At 43.4% G+C, this 20,192-nt stretch overlaps 1 non-coding gene across 1 annotated transcript; it reads right to left on the reverse strand.

Annotated features, from left to right (window-relative positions):
- Nucleotides 1-3,206: 3,206 nt before the first annotated feature.
- On the reverse strand, nucleotides 3,207-3,280 carry Trnat-ugu. Its single transcript has one exon. It is a non-coding gene; the product is annotated as a tRNA-Thr (tRNA).
- Nucleotides 3,281-20,192: the final 16,912 nt, after the last annotated feature.

A 20,192-nucleotide genomic window follows, 5' to 3' on the forward strand; every position in this document is an offset into this window, starting at 1 on the left:
TTGACACCGGTGTGTCAGACCCACCATACTTGCTCTGGACACTGCGAGAGGGCTGTACAAGCAATGATCACACGCACGGCACAGCGGACACACCAGGAACCGCGGTGTTGGCCGTCGAATGGCGCTAGCTGCGCAGCATTTGTGCACCGCCGCCGTCAGTTTCAGCCAGTTTGCATACGGAGCTCCATCGCAGTCTTTAACACTGGTAGCATGCCGCGACAGCGTGGACGTGAACCGTATGTGCAGTTGACGGACTTTGAGCGAGGGCGTATAGTGGGCATGCGGGAGGCCGGGTGGACGTACCGCCGAATTGCTCAACACGTGGGGCGTGAGGTCTCCACAGTACATCGATGTTGTCGCCAGTGGTCGGCGGAAGGTGCACGTGCCCGTCGACCTGGGACCGGACCGCAGCGACGCACGGATGCACGCCAAGACCGTAGGATCCTACGCAGTGCCGTAGGGGGCCGCACCGCCACTTCCCAGCAAATTAGGGACGCTGTTGCTCCTGGGGTATCGGCGAGGACCATTCGCAACCGTCTCCATGAAGCTGGGCTACGGTCCCGCACACCGTTAGGCCGTCTTCCGCTCACGCCCCAACATCGTGCAGCCCGCCTCCAGTGGTGTCGCGACAGGCGTGAATGGAGGGACGAATGGAGACGTGTCGTCTTCAGCGATGAGAATCGCTTCTGCCTTGGTGCCAATGATGGTCGTATGCGTGTTTGGCGCCGTGCAGGTGAGCGCCACAATCAGGACTGCATACGACCGAGGCACACAGGGCCAACACCCGGCATCATGGTGTGGGGAGCGATCTCCTACACTGGCCGTACACCACTGGTGATCGTCGAGGGGACACTGAATAGTGCACGGTACATCCAAACCGTCATCGAACCCATCGTTCTACCATTCCTAGACCGGCAAGGGAACTTGCTGTTCCAACAGGACAATGCACGTCCGCATGTATCCCGTGCCACCCAACGTGCTCTAGAAGGTGTAAGTCAACTACCCTGGCCAGCAAGATCTCCGGATCTGTCCCCCATTGAGCATGTTTGGGACTGGATGAAGCGTCGTCTCACGCGGTCTGCACGTCCAGCACGAACGCTGGTCCAACTGAGGCGCCAGGTGGAAATGGCATGGCAAGCCGTTCCACAGGACTACATCCAGCATCTCTACGATCGTCTCCATGGGAGAATAGCAGCCTGCATTGCTGCGAAAGGTGGATATACACTGTACTAGTGCCGACATTATGCATGCTCTGTTGCCTGTGTCTATGTGCCTGTGGTTCTGTCAGTATGATCATGTGATGTATCTGACCCCAGGAATGTGTCAATAAACTTTCCCCTTCCTGGGACAATGAATTCACGGTGTTCTTATTTCAATTTCCAGGAGTGTATATTGGTTTTCCAAGTGCCTAGATTGAGCTGTCTGAGACATATTCTTTTCTTTTCTTTCTAGATGATTCTATGCATAGGGAGGGGGCTGTCAAGGGTGTCGTGCAAGGTGGGGGTTAAATCCCCGATTGGGTTAACGAGATGGCGACCGTTGTGAATGAAGAAGAAGAATCGGAAAGGCGCAAGCTTATGGCCCTTTTAGATGGGGCGGCGAATATACCTGAGTGGGTGGGAGACCTCACTGAATATGCTGATGAGTTGCTCAAACCGTGGAGCCAGAATGGAGAAGGTGAATATTTTTGAACTTTATAATTACAGCAAATAATTACCATTATTTAGTCTTATTATTTATTGTTTTAAATCTGGATCATTAAACTTATTTTTTTTCATTTATGTTACAGGCGTATCACACGAAGTACATCGTGTATCTAGGGTGGTGGTTGAGGGGGCGGGACTTGGCCGCACACCACAGAGACACGCTGGGCCACGTATAGGGCCGATCACAGCTGTGCAAGAGGTGGCAATAACGTCTGCCCCCACAACGCCGCAAGCTCTCTGGCGCCCGTGGGCAACTCAGCCAGCAGAAGAAGACAAACAGGGGCATCTCTCTCCCACCTCAGCAGTCGGTAATGGGAACATCAGACCCTGCGGGCCATCGCCACAGCCCAGTTGTTCCCACTGAGTATCACCACCTCTGCCTCCTCAGACAGCTCGCCCCCACCATGTGTGTAATAAGGCGCATAGCCCTCTCTACAGCTGATGCACCCTCACCAGCCCTGTCATTGACAGGATCAACTCCTAGTTGTAGTAGTAGTAATAGTAATATTGATTATCCTATGGCTAGTGGTAGTGCTCTCCCCTGTCCTATTGATAGTGAAAGAGACCAGAATAACGGTATAATGATCCCTCTAGAATACTCAGCAGCTGCTAGGGCTTTTGTGGGGAGCATCTCATTCACAAGGATTGAAAATCCGGGAGAGAGGTACCGCAACCCTGTTGGGTTTGTAGAAGCATGCCTCCCTGTCTTGTAGACCGAGCTCCTCAGAGTCCTACACGATCCGAGATTTAACGCCATTAAATGCAGCGCAGTACTATGCTGCAAGTTGAATCACCCACCTAAATATCCAGGTGATGCAGAGGCTACAACTCTGCACTATATATGAAGTGATAATGGCGTTATTTCTTGGAGCACATCCATTGCTGGGTGGTATCACGAATCCACCTTGAGCGCTATTATGGCCCGATTTTCCGAGATGGAAGTATGCGTGTCCACTAAAGCACTCTGCTGTATACCACGCCTTGAGAGCCATATACATGTCTATGATCCAGTAAATGGAGGGCCCAGTTATCTTAAGCTCCCTAAAGATATAGCAAACAAGAAGGCATGTATTAATGTTGAAAATCGGTACGATAATGCTTGTTTAACATGGTCAGTCCTGGCTTGTGAGAGAAATTACAAGACAAACCCGCAGCGTCTGAACAGTTACAGAGCATGTGATATTAAGACATCTTATAACTTTGATGGTATAGAGTTCCCCGTAAAAATCCGGGACATACCTAAATTTGAGGCGCAGAATACCAGAATATCAGTTCTTGTTTATGGCCTGGATAAGAATAACGACAAGTCAGATGAGCAAGACAAGCACACCGTCATCGGCCCCCTCCATTTCTCAAAATTTGCAGGTGAGCGAGAGCTGCATGTAAACATGCTGCTCTTCTCTGAAGGTGATAATTATCACTATGTTTGATGACTAACTGAAACCCTCAGCTGCCGACAGGTGTTGTTGATATACCTCGATGTGGACAGCTGAAAATGTGTGCCCCGACCGGGACTCGAACCCGGGATCTCCTGCTTACATGGCAGACGCTCTATCCATCTGAGCCACCGAGGACACAGATGAATAGCGCGACTGCAGGGACTTATCCCTTGCACGCTCCCCGTGAGACTCACATTCCCAACTGTCCACAATTCTACATATGTAATGTACCTAATAGACATTTGCCCATGCACTCATTACTCGCGCACGCTTTGGCGATTCCCGTAAGAGTTTGGGCAACCTGTACGCATTCGCACATACGATGGTCAATGGCTGGGTAGCCTTTAACTATATATATGAAGACAGTAACTGTTCTCGAAGGAACAGAATACTATTGATGACCGTGCAGCTTTTTCCTGGTTGTATTTATTCCCTTTCATTTATTCCAGGGAAAAGCTGCACGGTCATCAACAGTATTCTGTTCTTTCGAGAACAGTTACTGTCTTTGTATATATCACTATGTTTGGAACAAAGAAATGTCCCGACTCCTTTCCTCCCAACTATCAAAAGATCACGATAAAAAGCATATTTGTTGAAGGTGTGTGAATTAATTTTCATCAGAAGAGTTATTAGCTATACATCTATTAGATTGCGCTTCCCACAGACGAAAATAACTTCATTAAATTTCAAAATGCTCACCAAGAGTGGTGATGTCCTTTTGTATTGTATGTCGACTTTGAATGCCTGCTAGCTCCTATTACTTGTTGTGAAGGGAACCCCTTAGCCTCACATACAATCTTCACATAAAGACTCGTACCTTATGCAGCAGTGTTCCAAGTTGTATGTGGATATGATTCTAAACTTAACAGCTATGAGTCTTATGTCGGGGACAATTCTGCGGTTTGGCTCCTCACTGAGCCTGAAAAACTTTCATGGGAAGTTGGTAAGCTCTACAGCACCAACATTCCCATGACCAAATCAAAGGAAGATGATGACTTGTATGAAAAGGCGGTTAATTGTCATATTTGTGGGCTACCATTAGATAGAAAAGTGGAAAATCTCCATAGAGATCATTGCCATCTTATGGGGAAGTTTTGTGGTGCAGCTCATAGCGCATGCAATTTGAAGTATAAGTTACCATAGCACATACCTGTCTTTTTTCATAATTTGAGTGGGTATGATGTTCGGTTTCTCGTTGAGCTCTTGGCTAATATCGGTATGAAGAATGATCAGGTCAGTGTCATCCCTGAAAGTGTTAAGAAGTACATTTCTTTCTCAAAACGAATGACGCCGAAAATTACGCTCTGCTTCCTTGACTCTTTACGCTTTATGCAGAATTCACTCCAGAAACTGGTTGAAACTTTACCTCGGACTGATATGCATATCACTCCATCTGCATTTCCTGATGAGGAAAAGGTCCACCTTGCGACTAGGAAAGGAGTTTTCCCATACGAGTATGTTGATTGTATGGCAAAACTCAATGAAACCAGGCTTCCCGACATATCTGAATTTACCAGTACTCTCACAGGCGATGCCGTAACTACAGCAGATTATGAGCATGCCGTGAATGTCTGGCAGAAATTCAACATCCCCAATTTGGGAGAATATGCAAGACTATACATGGACACAGACGTGCATTTGCTTGCATATGTTTTTGAAAAGTTCCGGAGTGTATGTATGGCCATGTACACTCTGGACCCCGCCTTTTATTACACATCACCTGGCTTGTCCTGGGACGCTATGCTCAAAAATATGGGACACAACATGGAACTTCTCACTGATGCTGCAGTGCTTCTGCTTTTATGCATTCAAAGGCATGCCAAGGCAAATAACCCACGGATGGGTGTCGGGTTTAATGCATCCCTTCATTGAAGTTACATTATGTACTTAGATGTGAACAACTTATACGGGCACGCCATGATGCAGCCACTGCCGGTTGATGGGTTTAGATGGGTGCCTCAAAACGAATTGAAGGGATCAGGTGGAAAAATAATTGGTCTTACAGCCGATTTTGATGTAGGGTATGTGCTAGAGGCAGACATCACATATCCTAATAATTTGCATGGAGAGACAAGCGATTTGCTGTTATGTCCAGAGCAATAAATTCCGAGAAGAAGCACCATCCCTAAACTGATGGCTCCTGTTGGAGATAAGCAGAGGTATATTATTCATTATTGTAACCTCCAGCAGTGCCTCAGCTTAGGTATGAAGCTTGTTAGAATCACCCGGGCTATCTCCTTCAAGCAATCCCCCTAGTTGAAGGAGTATATTGAACTAAATACCGAAAAGAGGGCGGTCGCGAGTAATGCTTTTTAAAAAGATTAATGAACAATTCCATTTTCAGGAAAACTATGCAGAATGTAAGAAATGAACGCAATATTTTGATTAGAACTGCATGGAAAGGACGTTATGGCGTGAGAAAGTGTATCGCCGGGCCAAATTTTAAGCATGCCACCATCTTCAATGAAAACTTTGTTGCTGTAGAAATGTGGAAAGACTGCAGTACAGTTTATGAAGCCTATTTATTTGTGGATGTGCCTACTGGATATCTCCAAATTCTACATGTACCACATCCACTATGAGTTTGTGAAACCTAATTTTGTAGAACCAAGGTTGCTTTATATGGATACAGACAGCTTTATCTACTGGATATAGAACTGTGATCCATATGAAGTAATTAGGTGCCATGGTAAAGAATTAGACATGTCGTATTATGAGGTCGATAATCCTTATGGTATTGTTCCTAAGAACAAGACGGTTATCGATCTTATGAAAGATGAGGCAAATGGTTTACCGATTGCAGAGTTTGTGGGATCGAGGTCCAAAATGTATGCATATTGTGCAATAGACGGGGGCAGCCAGAGGTGGGCAAAGGGTGTCAGACGTGCAGCATCTAGAGCTCTTACGGTTGAAGAGTATTTGCAGTGCCTCTATGGTTGCAATGTTACAGGCGCTCCTCCACACATCGTTCAGCATACTAGTATTCGATCATGAGGTCACAAAGTGTACACTGTACTGCAATCTAACGTCGGATTGTTTCCTCAAGACGATAAAAGAGTCATTTGTGAGGATGGGGTGGAAACAAAATGGTTCAAATGGCTGTGAGCACTATGGGACTTAACATGTGTGGTCATCAGTCCCCTATAACTTAGAACTACTTAAACCTAACTAACCTAAGGACATCACACACATCCATGCCCGAGGCAGGATTCGAACCTGCGACCGTAGCGGTCACGCGGTTCCAGACTGAAGCGCCTAGAACCGCACCGCCACATCAGCCATGGGGGGTGGAAACCCTCCCATACTCACACTATTTACATGAAGCAAAAGTAGGGGTGGGGGGACTCTGATTGACAGATAGAGAGAGAATGAGTGTGTCAATGGGGTGAGGGGGTTTATGCATCACATAGTATGGTCTTTTATCATAGTGTAATTATTGGTTGCATGTGTGATGTGTGGTGTGAGTCTTTGTGTGTATGTGGGGGTGTAAAAGTAAGTATGCATGTGTATGTGTGTGTATGTGTGTGAGAGAGTGTAAAATACAGTATGTATACAGGTGTAAATACATCTACTTATATATATATATATATATATATATATATATATATATATATATATATATATATATATATATATATATATACCTTGTGCTGAAAAAATAAAAATAAATACACATAAAAATTATTTCCTTATATATATATATATATATATATATATATATATATATATATACTACTGGCCATTAAAATTGCTACACCACGAAGATAACGCGCTACAAACGCCAAATTTAACCAACAGGAAGAAGATGCTGTGATATGCAAATGATTAGATTTTCAGAGCATTCACGCAAGGTTGGCGCCGGTGGCGACACCTACAACGTGCTGACATGAGGAAAGTTTCCAACCGATTTCTCATACACAAACATCAGTTGACCGGTGTTGCCTGGTGAAACGTTGTTGTGATGCCTCGTGTAAGGAGGAAAAATGTGTACCATCACGTTTCCGACTTTGATAAAGGTCGGATTGTAGCCTATCGCGATTGTGGTTTATCGTATTGGGACATTGCTGCTTGCGTTGGTCGAGATCCAATGACTGTTAGCAGAATATGGAATCGGTGGGTTCAGGAGAGTAATACGGAACGCCGTGCTGGATCCCAACGGCCTCATATCACTAGCAGTCGGGATGACAGGCATCTTATCCGCATGGCTGTAACAGATCGTGCAGCCACGTCTCGATCCCTGAGTCAACAGATGGGGACGCTTGCAAGACAACAACCATCTGCACAAACAGTTTGATGACGTTTGCAGCAGCATGGACTATCAGCTCGGAGACCGTGGCTGCGGTTACCCTTGACGCTGCATCACAGACAGGAGCGCCTGCGATGGTGTGCTCGACGACGAACCTGGGTGCACGAATGGCAGAACGTCATTTTTTCGGATGAATCCAGGTTCTTTTTACAGCATCATGATGGTCACATCCGTGTTTGGCGACATCATGGTGAATGTACATTAGAAGCGTGTATTCGTCATCGCCATACTGGCGTATCACCCGGCGTGATGGTATGGGGTGCCATTGGTTACACGTCTCGGTCACCTCTTGTTCACATTGACGACACTTAGAACAGTGGAAGTTACATTTCAGATGTGTTGCGACCCGTGGCTCTACCCTTCATTCGATCCCTGCAAAACCCTACATTTCAGCAGGATAATGCACGACCGCATGTTGCAGGTCCTGTAGGGGTCTTTCTGGATACAGAAAATGTTCGATTGCTGCCCTGGCCAGCACATTCTCCAGATCTCTCACCAATTGAAAACGTCTGGTCAATGGTGGCCGAGCAACTGGCTCGTTACAGTACGTCAGTCACTACTCTTGATGAACTCTGATATCGTGTTGAAGCTACATGGGCAGCTGTAACTGTACACGCCATCTAAGCTCTGTTTAACTCAATGCCCAGGTGTATCAAGGCCGTTATTACGGCCAGAGGTGGTTGTTCTGGGTACTGATTTCTCAGGATCTATGCACCCAAATTGCGTGAAAATGTAATCATATGTCAGTTCCAGTATAATATATTTGTCCAATGAATACCCGTTTATCATCTGCATTTCTTCTTGGTCTACCAATTTTAATGGCCAGTAGTATATATATATATATATATATATATATATATATATATATATATATATATATATATATTCAGCATGTTCTGGAAAATGAAAACAAAATTATTGCGACTTTATTTATATATAAGCACAATGTGCTGAAAAAAATTATTGTCTCTCTTTCATTATCCATGTGTGTGTGTATGTATGTGTATGTGTGTGTGTGTGTGTGTGTGTGTGTGTGTGCGTGTGTGTGTGTGTGTGCAGATAGAGTAGTGTTTGAGCTTCACCTACCGCTAGCCATCCAAATATTTTTTTCCTTAGTACAGCTGTTTGCATTAGACGCTTTAGAGCCACCCAATTAATTGTTATTATTAAAGTATTTCAACTGTCTGTGATGGATAATGTCTAGAGCCACCCAGTTCAAAAAATATTAAGAGCTGCTCAGTTAAGTTGGAACTATCCATTCAAATGTTGTTGTTATTAAAGTGTTTCAATGATAAATGTATATTTCAAACATATATAGTCTTGTTAAGTTGGAGCCACTCAATTAATTCATTATTTAATGGAAAATATTTACAGCTATCTAGTTAAGTAGGAGAATCTTAATTCACAGAGCAGCTCGGTTCAATATAGTCTGTTTCGATGGAATTTATTTAGTAATAGTATTTAGCGTGTAAGTAAGTTAGTTAATACCTTTGCTTTAGTTTTAAGTATGGCTCTATAAGGAAAAAAATATTCCGTTCGAGGAATCTCCAACATGTGTTGGAGTCTAGGAATAATAATAAGTTAAGAGTATCACTGCATTGAACTGAAATTTATCTCAAGAAATATATATATATATATATATATATATATATATATATATATATATATATATAATAGCATGGGTAGTGCTACTCCTCTGGTGACAGCCCTCAAAGGCTGTGGTAAGTGAGTCAGACAGTTCCAGTGGAATGCAGGTGTAGTATCATCATGCAGGTACCAAAAAGAATAAGTATACAAGGATTGTTAGGAAAGAAAAATTATTTATTTCTCATCCAACTTAAAAATAATTTTACATTTTCATAAGCAGATACAGTAGCACTTTTTTGATACATGTTCTCGAGTCGATGGATAGACGGACAGCCGTAGAATTCCAGGTCTTGAATAGAAGAAAATTTAAAGATTCAATGCATTAATGAGATCTTGTCCTTCCCCTTCACGTAGATAATACTGTGCATGTGATTGAATAATTTAAGTGCAGTCACCATACCTTTATAGGGTATTCCAGGATCATCCCAGTGAATTCCGTGGTAGAAATGTGTTAACCACTTTGTGCTCTTCCTTGTCTTAGCACACCTCACTTGCTTGAAAGATCTTGTTGATGCAATGTTTGCAGGAAATGTTTCTATTATTCCAGCGTGTTGTGGGTACGGTACAAACGCAACATCATTAAATACTGCTATATGACTGCTGGTTGGCTGTATGCTGGTTCTTTATATATTTTTAATTTATATTGAACCTGTGTGACCATCTCCTCGCGTTACCTTAGAGAATTGTACTCGACTTTGCGTCCTGGCTGCTAATATACCAAGCCCATAAGAAATGGTGTCTATATTGTGGCCCTTATTTGATTAACTTGCCAAAGAAGTTAATTATTTTTGAAATATGCGCAACGGAAACTGGTGCAAGTTTCTCTAAGATAACACGTTCTGGGGTGGTTGAACTCATAGCCGTTGTATAGGAGCTGGTAGCCTATCTAAACAACTAAATACAGTATATAGGTATCCTCGTAATGTCTTTATATGGTGGAGGTCGCTTATCCTAGGTACACAAGTAAATTCTTCCTCCTAATTTGATCTTTACATTTGGAGGTCACACGTTGCCTTGCTTAATCCAGTAAAATTTACCTTACATGAAATGACAAAAAATGAAAACAACACTCCTTATGAACTTTACAAAGTAGGAGGTACCTATTGTAATTGTACAGCTAACTAAAAGCTATATGACAAAGTTAATGTCAGTTTCCTTTCTTACATTTGTCTCTCAGTTTACGAGCGTATTTACAACTCGATACTCTGATTTAAAAAATATAGTCGCTTATGTCATTTACTTCTCAAAGAAAGGTTGGGTTATCTGCAAACCATTTAGGACAATTCGGACGTAGGAGACTCAAGTAATTTCCAAGCTACCATCACCGATCCTGTTTATTATTAATAAACCCACATAGCTCCTTTTATTTAGTCATTGTCTTACATGCACTACTTTCCAGTTAGTCTACTCCTTAGCCTATCTAATGACAGACGATATGAAGGAGACTGTTAGTTTAAATACTGCAATTACTACTTTCTTTGCATGCTGTTATACAAAAAAAAAAAAACAACAAAGGACTTCCCACTCATTGTATAGACAAAACATCTTAAATTATCTACCTTACTTGACCGTCATACTGACATTTATACCCCCTTTTTTGTATTGTTATCAAGCAGCTGATACTCTGTTTGTGTTCCTCCGTCAATTTCGCTTACCACATTTCTTAATTATCTCGTAAGTTTTGGATATGTTTTCTGGTGCCTCTTTCCTTCGCACTCCGTCCATTTATCGCCTCATGCTCTGTTGACATACACACAACACACATAGATTCTCTATTTTTTCAGATTTCCTTAATGATTACCATGATTAGGGCTTAAATATTCCACATCTTACATCTATTATATTCAATACTTATAGTTAACATTTGCTTGCGTCTACAGTACTCCCTGGATTTTCCTTCGTTTGAAAATGTTCCGATGGCAGGCATGTTTCGTCCGGGTTGCTTTCCAAATGGTTCAAATGGCTCTGAGCACTATGGGACTTAACTTCTGTGGTCATCAGTCCCCTAGAACTTAGAACTACTTAAACCTAACTAACCTAAGGACATCACAAACATCCATGCCCGAGGCAGGATTCGAACCTGCGACCGTAGCGGTCGCGCGGTTCCAGACTGTAGCGGCTAGAACCGCTCGGCCACTTCGGCCGACTGCTTTCCATTTATGGTTCCCGCAGATTCATCCTTCCCCAGGCAGCATCACTCGACATTGTCACAGGAGCTCTACACTTGTGCAAGAACAACAAAAATGCGTCCCCGGCAAAACTTCGTCGCCGCAAGACGGGACTGGCGCAGCTTTGGCGCGAGTCAAGACTTATCAGCTGGCCGCACTCTGTGGCGTAACCAAAGTCTAACGCACGAGTTCGTCTGCTGGTGTCGGCTGCACATTGTTTGCCTGTCAATAGACTATGGCCCTTCAGTCATATGTCACTACCATAGAACAAATACCAAGACACTGATTTGGTCTCCTGTGTATTTCATCATACACGAACAACGTAGAAAACTAAAGGCGATAACTAGACTCACAACTTATATCTTGCAAAATGATAACGAAACGATGCCTGTGATCTATTATTCTTGCCGTAACTTGATGTTTGAGACGTGGTGTAGGCCTCTAGGTTTACGTGACCTCAACGTTTCCACTTTGACAGCGTGTGTGTGCGCGATTCGTCGGACTCTAAATGGACCTATATATACATTAAAAAAACTTACTGCATATATGTTTATGCTTCTTTGATAACCTGTGGGCTCGTATCAGCACCTTATCGCCAATTCTCAGAGTTAATGAGCGCACCTTCCCCTTTTGATTTTTTTTTTCCTTCTCGCTGCTTCCTTCTGTATTCGGTCTATCGCAATTTTGATTACCTCGTTATGCCGTCGCCTGATTTCAGCTAGCCAATCTACAACTCCCGGATCTTGTCTGGCGGTCTTTGGTTTCTTAGGACCTCAATTGGGGACATTCCTGTCACACCATGTGGCATTTCATTTATAATATTCTGGAAGTCCACCAAATTTCGCGCCCAGTTTCGGTGCTGTCTATTACAACGGATTCTACATCACTTAATTAGCTCTTCAATTACTCTCTCACTGGGATTTCCTGCTGGTCTGTATCGTGAGATGAATATTGTGGACCGTTGTCAGAAATCAATCTGTCTAAACGTCCAACGTCACGTGGAAAATGCCTCGTTAAAGCGGCCGCTACGGATTTTCCTGTGGCGCGTTTTAAAGGCGTAAAAGTCGCATACTTCGACACGAGTTCCGTGACCACTAAGACGTACCTATATCCTTCAATCGACATTGGGAGTGGGCCTAGGAGGTCCGCTGCTCCTGTCTCTTTCAATTTCTTCGGAACTATAGGGCACAGGGGTGCCTGTGTCGGTCCGCAAACATGTTTTGCTTTCTGGCATAACTTACACACCCTTAGTACCTTCCTTATTCTACTCTCCATATTGTTAAAATACACGGACTCTGGTTGGCTGTATGCTGGTTCTTTATATATTTTTAATTTATATTGAACCTGTGTGACCATCTCCTCGCGTTACCTTAGAGAATTGTACTCGACTTTGCGTCCTGGCTGCTAATATACCAGGCCCATAAGAAATGGTGTCTATATTGTGACCCTTATTTGATTAACTTGATAAGCAAATTAATTATTTTTGAAATATTCGCAACGGAAACTGGTGCGAGTTTCTCTAAGATAAGACGTTCTGGGGTGATTGAACTCATAGCCGTCCTATAGCAGCTGGTAGCCTATCTAAATTCACATTGCAGATTATTTCTGGCTTTCATTAACTTTAGAAAATCGAACTGAATAAGATACATCCTACCCATTTCATGTGTCAGGTGACTGGGGGAATATTCCTTAACTAAAATGCTGACTCTCAATTAATAGATTTATTTTCTACTTTGATGAAAACTTTCGAAGCCGACACATTACAATTTTTCTTTAGTTACAAAAGTTATCTCAGAATCAGCATTACCTCTCATGGGTAGGACAATGACAAAACGAAAGCACTACACGAATAATTTCATATATGACACATAATTTCATAATAACACAGAAAATATATGACACATAATTTCATAATAACACAAAAAATACATAAGTGGGCCACACCGTCTTTAGCGGGAAAATCGTCATTCATTCTTTAAGACTCACTTATCGTCATGCATGAATTACAACACTAGAAATTTAAGGTAGGCCACTGCTGAAGGTAGATAACCTCTATCAGAGAAAAGATTCTGGGCAAAAATGATGTTCTATTGGCGCCAAAATGAAGTGCGAACTGAACTCACAAAAATAATTAAATTTCGCGACAGAAATTTCTCGATCTACCATCCGATACGCAATCTACACTCATTGAGTTAAAAGTGAAGCTTATAACTCGGGAAATAGCTACTGAACTGGTTCCTGTTGCATGCTCACTACCACAAAGCAAAATTTTACAAAGACATTTCAGAGAAAACTATCGCAAATAAATTAAAACCGTAACCTGTACCGATGAAGGTATGTTGAATGCGTGCTATGAGCATACCCTGTCGTGAATTTTTAGCCATGTTACCTCATTTCTATTTCACCAAATCTGCGAACTGCTGTGCTCCCGCGTCCGGTCCGTCTCATGGCTGGCCCCACAGTGCTCTCCACGCGCCAAAATCCGACCAACGTTGCTATTCAAACGCGGTGGTGGGGAGACTCACCTCACCCCCGCACCAACTTTGTAACCTACCCTCGTGCCTGTTTTCATCTTTGCTTGCTGCTCTGGCCTACCTGCCGTTATTCTTGTAATGTTGACAATGACTGCTATTCCCTCAATCTGTTCCGTTTGGTCCATTCTCCCGCTACATTTGACTTCCATTCATACCCATGCACACTCATACAGGATGGAACAAGGAGTATACATATAAACGGCGTGTGACCTCTTTGTGAAATGATGAAAAGAAATAAACAAATGCATCAAATATTCCTTTCATCCAGCGAAGTATTGAAGCTGCTAGCAATCAAAGAAAAACTTATATCTCGATATAGAAAACATAATTACGTCCTACTGTAACCTGAGGCAAAACGAAAGTAACGCCTCAATACGAACTGCCTATGCTCACCATCATACAAACCCTGAGCGTCCACAATGATGTTCACACCATGACACGTCATCGTGAAATGCTCTAGGTACGGAGCAGTACCTATTCATTTATACAGCTCGCTTCACAACCCCTGTGAGCGGGCAATAGTTGATCACATGGTCATGTAGAAATAGAGCATACGCAGCAGTGTGTTCTGAGAAATTTGTCGATGATTCAAATTCAATTCGCCCATCTGTAGGTCCAGACTTAATTATCTCATTCTGTTTCGAGCAGTCTATTACGATGATCGAAGAAAGCTCTTTGAACTTACGCAGACTGAGTAGACACCCTCCTCCCTCTCCTTCAGCAATTTCATAGTAAGAAGCGCAAAACCTTGCATACGTATCGTATGCGTTACTGTATACATTTTGACTCCACTGCTAATGTAGATTGTCATATGGGTGGAATTCTGAATTGAGGTAGACTTTGGCATTAGTTAACTTGCAGTTATCGAACACGATGGAATCATTTGCTGTATTACCTCTTCTATCAGTCTGAAACGCAAGTATGATGAATCTGGGTGTCTCTAGATGGCTGGAGGTTTTAATAGCCCATGTTTGTCTCCTCACAGTCGGTAACACTGGGTACTCGAAAATTTCCCATGAGCGAAATGTCAGTGATAGAAATGTACCTGAATTCAGAACTTTTAAAAGCTTCAAACGCTAATCGTCTAATACACTGATGTGAGGCATTTTCCACATTATCTTGCTGATTATGATCATATTCTTCTCTTGAGCTCCTTGAACGTATGAGTTATTGTCTGTCACACTCCGCACCAGAATGAGTTCCTGTTTAGCGTTCATAATAATCTGTCTCATGTCCTCAAAGTATCCTTTAAGCATTTTTAGAGGTATGCAGGCTGTAAATCGCTTGTACTCTGCAAGTGTTGTATCCTCTGGATTGTCTATGAACCATCCTGCATTTTCTAAAACATGCAGATCTGCTGGTGATGCCGAGACGTGTGTTTTAAGGGTTGACGTTATGCCGACATTGCGTGTGCGGTTGATCTCAGACCCATTGAATTCATAGCGTGTCTCTTGGAACAGGAATGTTAAAGCGTTACGTGTCAGCTTGGATCCTACTGTGTCGCTGTCGTCGGTTTTCTTCAATGACCCCTCTAGATATATGAAACTCTTGCATAGAAGCGTGAGTGCGTCTTGGTGCTGGATGACAATCCTGATTTCATCGTTCTTGTTAAACGTGATTGAAGTGTAAGGTTTATGAGAGAAGTATTCCTGATGTGTAATTCTCTCATCATACGTTACTGGACTGGTTATATTGAGTGAGGACGTTATTGCGCTGTTTCAGGCCAACTGATTTAAGAAACTCGTAGTTTGCACGTGTCATCACTTTGCTGTTCGGCAACGAAGTGGCATGCCGTGGATTGCGTGCCCTTGTTTTATACCGTACGTCCATCCTGCCTTAGATGTAATCGTACAATGATTTCCTCACCACGAAAGTCGACAAGTTGATTATTCTGGTCCACAATATGCAGTTCCAAATAGTCCAGTGTCTGAAGGTGTCTGGAAGGTATATTGCATTGGCAAGGGTCTCAACGACGTTATACCCCGTTGCAACTGAGGGTAAGAATCCGTAAATAGTGTGAATCAGACTATAGTTGAGATAGGAGTTCGTTGCAATCTTACACTCGACACGGATTGTGCTGACGGAGAATATGTCCTCCGTATGATCTGACTTGTAAAATTTACTTGGATCCTTCTTCAAAATCTGTCCTTTTGTGAAACCTAGCAGGCGTCTATTGAACCTTTCTGGTTAAAGTCAATCGGTGCATTTACAGTCCTTATTTCGTATTTAAGTGCATTGATGTTTGCACGTAGTTAAATACCTTTTCCAGACTGTTTTAAGACTTCGTTTAAATCGTCGATATCGTATGCACGCGGTTCTATTTCCACAATATCTTTTTCACCATTAATATCCAGATGGAGTTTATTGTTAGTCTCTGTGATATTTGGGATGCTGTTGTACGTCACCAGTCCAATCAATACAATACTCTGTTCACCAACGCTCAAATCAATTGGCAGGAAGTAATTTGCACGCAATGCAGATGATCATTCTTTTAACGTCAAAGTGTACGACACTGCATCTGAACCTCAACTGACGAATGAATGTTTAAACCTCCTCCTTGTATAGCATGCTTCTTTTTCTTCTTCTTCTTTGTAACGTCAAGAGAAACACAACGCAAAGATGTCCACAGAGGTGTGTATTAAAGTCCTGATAGCGTCGATAATTGTAGAGCACACGACTTCTGTGAGTGAAGTATCGTTGTAATTCTTCTGGTGGCTGCAGGTCACCAAATGAGTCGAAATAGTAGACGGTATCCGCATTATTCATAACATATGATACCCAGTGGGTGCCGGGGCCTCCAGCAACATCCAGATTCACAATACCGCATTCACCAGTTTCTCACATAGTCTTCGGTAATGTATCCCGCATAAACACACAACAGGAAATTGGTATCTTTAATTTGTCTTTAACGAACTTAAGAAGACCCGTATTTGTGAGAGGTCGATCTGGTAGGACCGCTAATGGGCTTTTTTTTATTATTTATGAACAGAGCAAGCACTTTCCTGTAGGTTTCAAGTATAGTCCTTTTCCGATGGCTGCGGCTTCCATCATGCGGTTATGTCTTCTTGCCTCTTCTAATTGTGCTAGGGAGTTTTGCGCGTTCTTGACCGATCGAGCAATAGCTGCAGCACCACCAGCGAAGGAGCCCACCGCCGAGAGCGCGGAGCGGGCCGGGATGAGACATGGAAGAAAACCGTCAGATGTCTTGGGTAATGGTAGAACTCTGGGTGCTTTAACCGATCCTCTTCTTCTCCTTCTCCCCGCATCTTTCTGCTTCAGTGCGTTTTTAGCTGCATACATCGCTGTCAGGATGCAGTTCTTCAAACAGCCCTGCTCCCTGTCCTTCTTGTTCTTCTTCTTGTTTAGTGTACAGCGTGCAGCATTCATAAATCGCTTGAAATTCATCACTCCTGAATCCAACTTAATTTTACCACGCATGGTTTTATCAACTGCAAATGCTGCGATGCATTGACCTACACCAATATCCTTTCTTCTCCGTATCGCCTTAGCCTTATCAGCTAAAATCCTATCTGCAATGACGACTTGATAGATCTTTATTTGCAGCGTATGCAATGTCGTGTTCCATACGTGCTTTGTCGAGCAGATTAACTCCCTTATCACCTGGCGCCAAGTGTTTTTGAAGTCTTGTCCCAAGTCCACAGTAGCTATACTCAGGGATGTGTAATTCCACTGGTAGTTTGTCTAAAATACCCCCACATCCTCTAATGCGTCTCCTAGCACGCTACTGTGGTGGTTGTTGACTATGCACGCCCATTATATAGCAAATCGTCGGCATCAATGGAGCTGTTTTGTGTAGCAGGAAAACCAAGCCATTTGACTAGTGCTCTATTTCCCGAAGTCTTATGACACTCTCCACAAGAAAAACATTGGGTTCTGAGCTTTTATGCAGCTCCTCGGTGTAGAAACAGCCTGTGTAGAAACAGCGTGCAATTTCTTCGCTTTTACTATCCTTCAATATACAGGGTGTTACAAAAAGGTACGGCCAAACTTTCAGGAAACATTCCTCACACACAAAGAAAGAAAATATGTTATGTGCACATGTGTCCAGAAACGCTTACTTTCCATCTTAGAGCTCATTTTATTACTTCTCTTCAAATCACATTAATCTTGGAATGGAAACACACAGCAACAGAACGTACCAGCGTGACTTCAAACACTTTGTTACAGGAAATGTTCAAAATGTCCTCCGTTAGCGAGGATACATGCATCCACCCTCCGTCGCATGGAATCCCTGATGCGCTGATGCAGCCCTGGAGAATGGCGTATTGTATCACAGCCGTCCACAATACGAGCACGAAGAGTCTCTACATTTGGTACCGGGGTTGCGTAGACAAGAGCTCTCAAATGCCCCCACAAATGAAAGTCAAGAGGGTTGAGGTCAGGAGAGCGTGGAGGCCATGGAATTGGTCCGCCTCTACCAATCCATCGGTCACCGAATCTGTTGTTGAGAAGCGTACGAACACTTCGACTGAAATGTGCAGGAGCTCCATCGTGCATGAACCACATGTTGTGTCGTACTTTTAAAGGCACATGTTCTAGCAGCACAAGTAGAGTATCCCATATGAAATCATGATAACGTGCTCCATTGAGCGTAGATGGAAGAACATGGGGCCCAATCAAGACATCACCAACAATGCCTGCCCAAACGTTCACAGAAAATCTGTGTTGATGACATGATTGCACAATTGCGTGCGGATTCTCGTCAGCCCACACATGTTGATTGTGAAAATTTACAATTTGATCACGTTGGAATGAAGCCTCATCCGTAAAGAGAACATTTGCACTGAAATGAGGATTGACACATTGTTGGATGAACCATTCGCAAAAGTGTACCCATGGACGCCAATCAGATGCTGATAGCGCCTGCACACGCTGTACATGGTACGGAAACAACTGGTTCTCCCGTAGCACTCTCCATACAGTGGCGTGGTCAACGTTACCTTGTACAGCAGCAACTTCTCTGACGCTGATATTAGGGTTATCGTCAACTGCAAGAAGAATTGCCTCGTGCATTGCAGGTGTCCTCGTCGTTCTACGTCTTCCCCAGTCGCGAGTCATAGGCTGGAATGTTCCGTGCTCCGTAAGACGCTGATCAATTGCTTCGAACGTCTTCCTGTAGGGACACCTTCGTTCTGGAAATCTGTCTCGATACAAACGTACCGCGCCACAGCTATTGCCCCGTGCTAATCCATACATCAAATGGGCATCTGCCAACTCCGCATTTGTAAACATTGCACTGACTGCAAAACCACGTTCGTGATGAACACTAACCTGTTGATGCTATGTACTGATGTGCTTGATGCTAGTACTGTAGAGCAATGAGTAGCATGTCAACACAAGCACCGAAGTCAACATTACCTTCCTTCAATTGGGCCAACTGGCGGTGAATCGAGGAAGTACAGTACATACTGACGAAACTAAAATGAGCTCTAACATGGAAATTAAGCGTTTCCGGACACATGTCCACATCACATCTTTCCTTTATTTGTGTGTGAGGAATGTTTCCTGAAAGTTTGGCCGTACCTTTTTCTAACACCCTGTATAAGTTCTAGGATTCGTTCGTGTCACCTTTGAAACTGTAAATATCTCTGTTGACCAGTTCAGTAGGTATGATTTCTCAAATGCCGTCTTGTGTTTTGAGATACGTACCAAATCACCTACATTAAATTTCTGTTTGCGTGCATCCAACATCTTAATGTGATAGTGCACTGTATCCCTGAGTCCATTATCACGAACATCGATTGGTCTCATTTTTATTGTGTTATGTTTGGTTCGATTATACTGAGCAATTATTTCTGGGAGGATATCTAGCCGGCCGAAGTGGCCGTGCGGTTAAAGGCGCTGCAGTCTGGAACCGTAAGACCGCTACGGTCGCAGGTTCGAATCCTGCCTCGGGCATGGATGTTTGTGATGTCCTTAGGTTAGTTAGGTTTAACTAGTTCTAAGTTCTAGGGGACTAATGACCACAGCAGTTGAGTCCCATAGTGCTCAGAGCCATTTGAACCATTTTTTTGGAGGATATCTGTCCATTTGTATGAGTCTCGTATGTTAAAACGCATGCACAAAATGGTTCAAATGGCTCTGAGCACTATGGGACTCAACTGCTGAGGTCATATGTCCCCTAGAACTTAGAACTACTTAAACATAACTAACCTAAGGACATCACACACATCCATGCCCGAGGCAGGATTCGAACCTGCGACCGTAGCGTCGCGCGGTTCCAGACTGAAGCGCGTAGAACCGCTCGGCCACTCTGGCCGGCAAAAGCATGCACATTCGACCTTTTATTGTTCTGTTCAGACGCTCCACGATAGCTGCCTTCAGATGAATTGAAAGGGTACAGTACCGCCCGACATTAAAAATAGGTACAA

Source organism: Schistocerca americana, chromosome X (genome assembly GCF_021461395.2).
Source record: "Schistocerca americana isolate TAMUIC-IGC-003095 chromosome X, iqSchAmer2.1, whole genome shotgun sequence".
Taxonomy (NCBI): domain Eukaryota; kingdom Metazoa; phylum Arthropoda; class Insecta; order Orthoptera; family Acrididae; genus Schistocerca; species Schistocerca americana.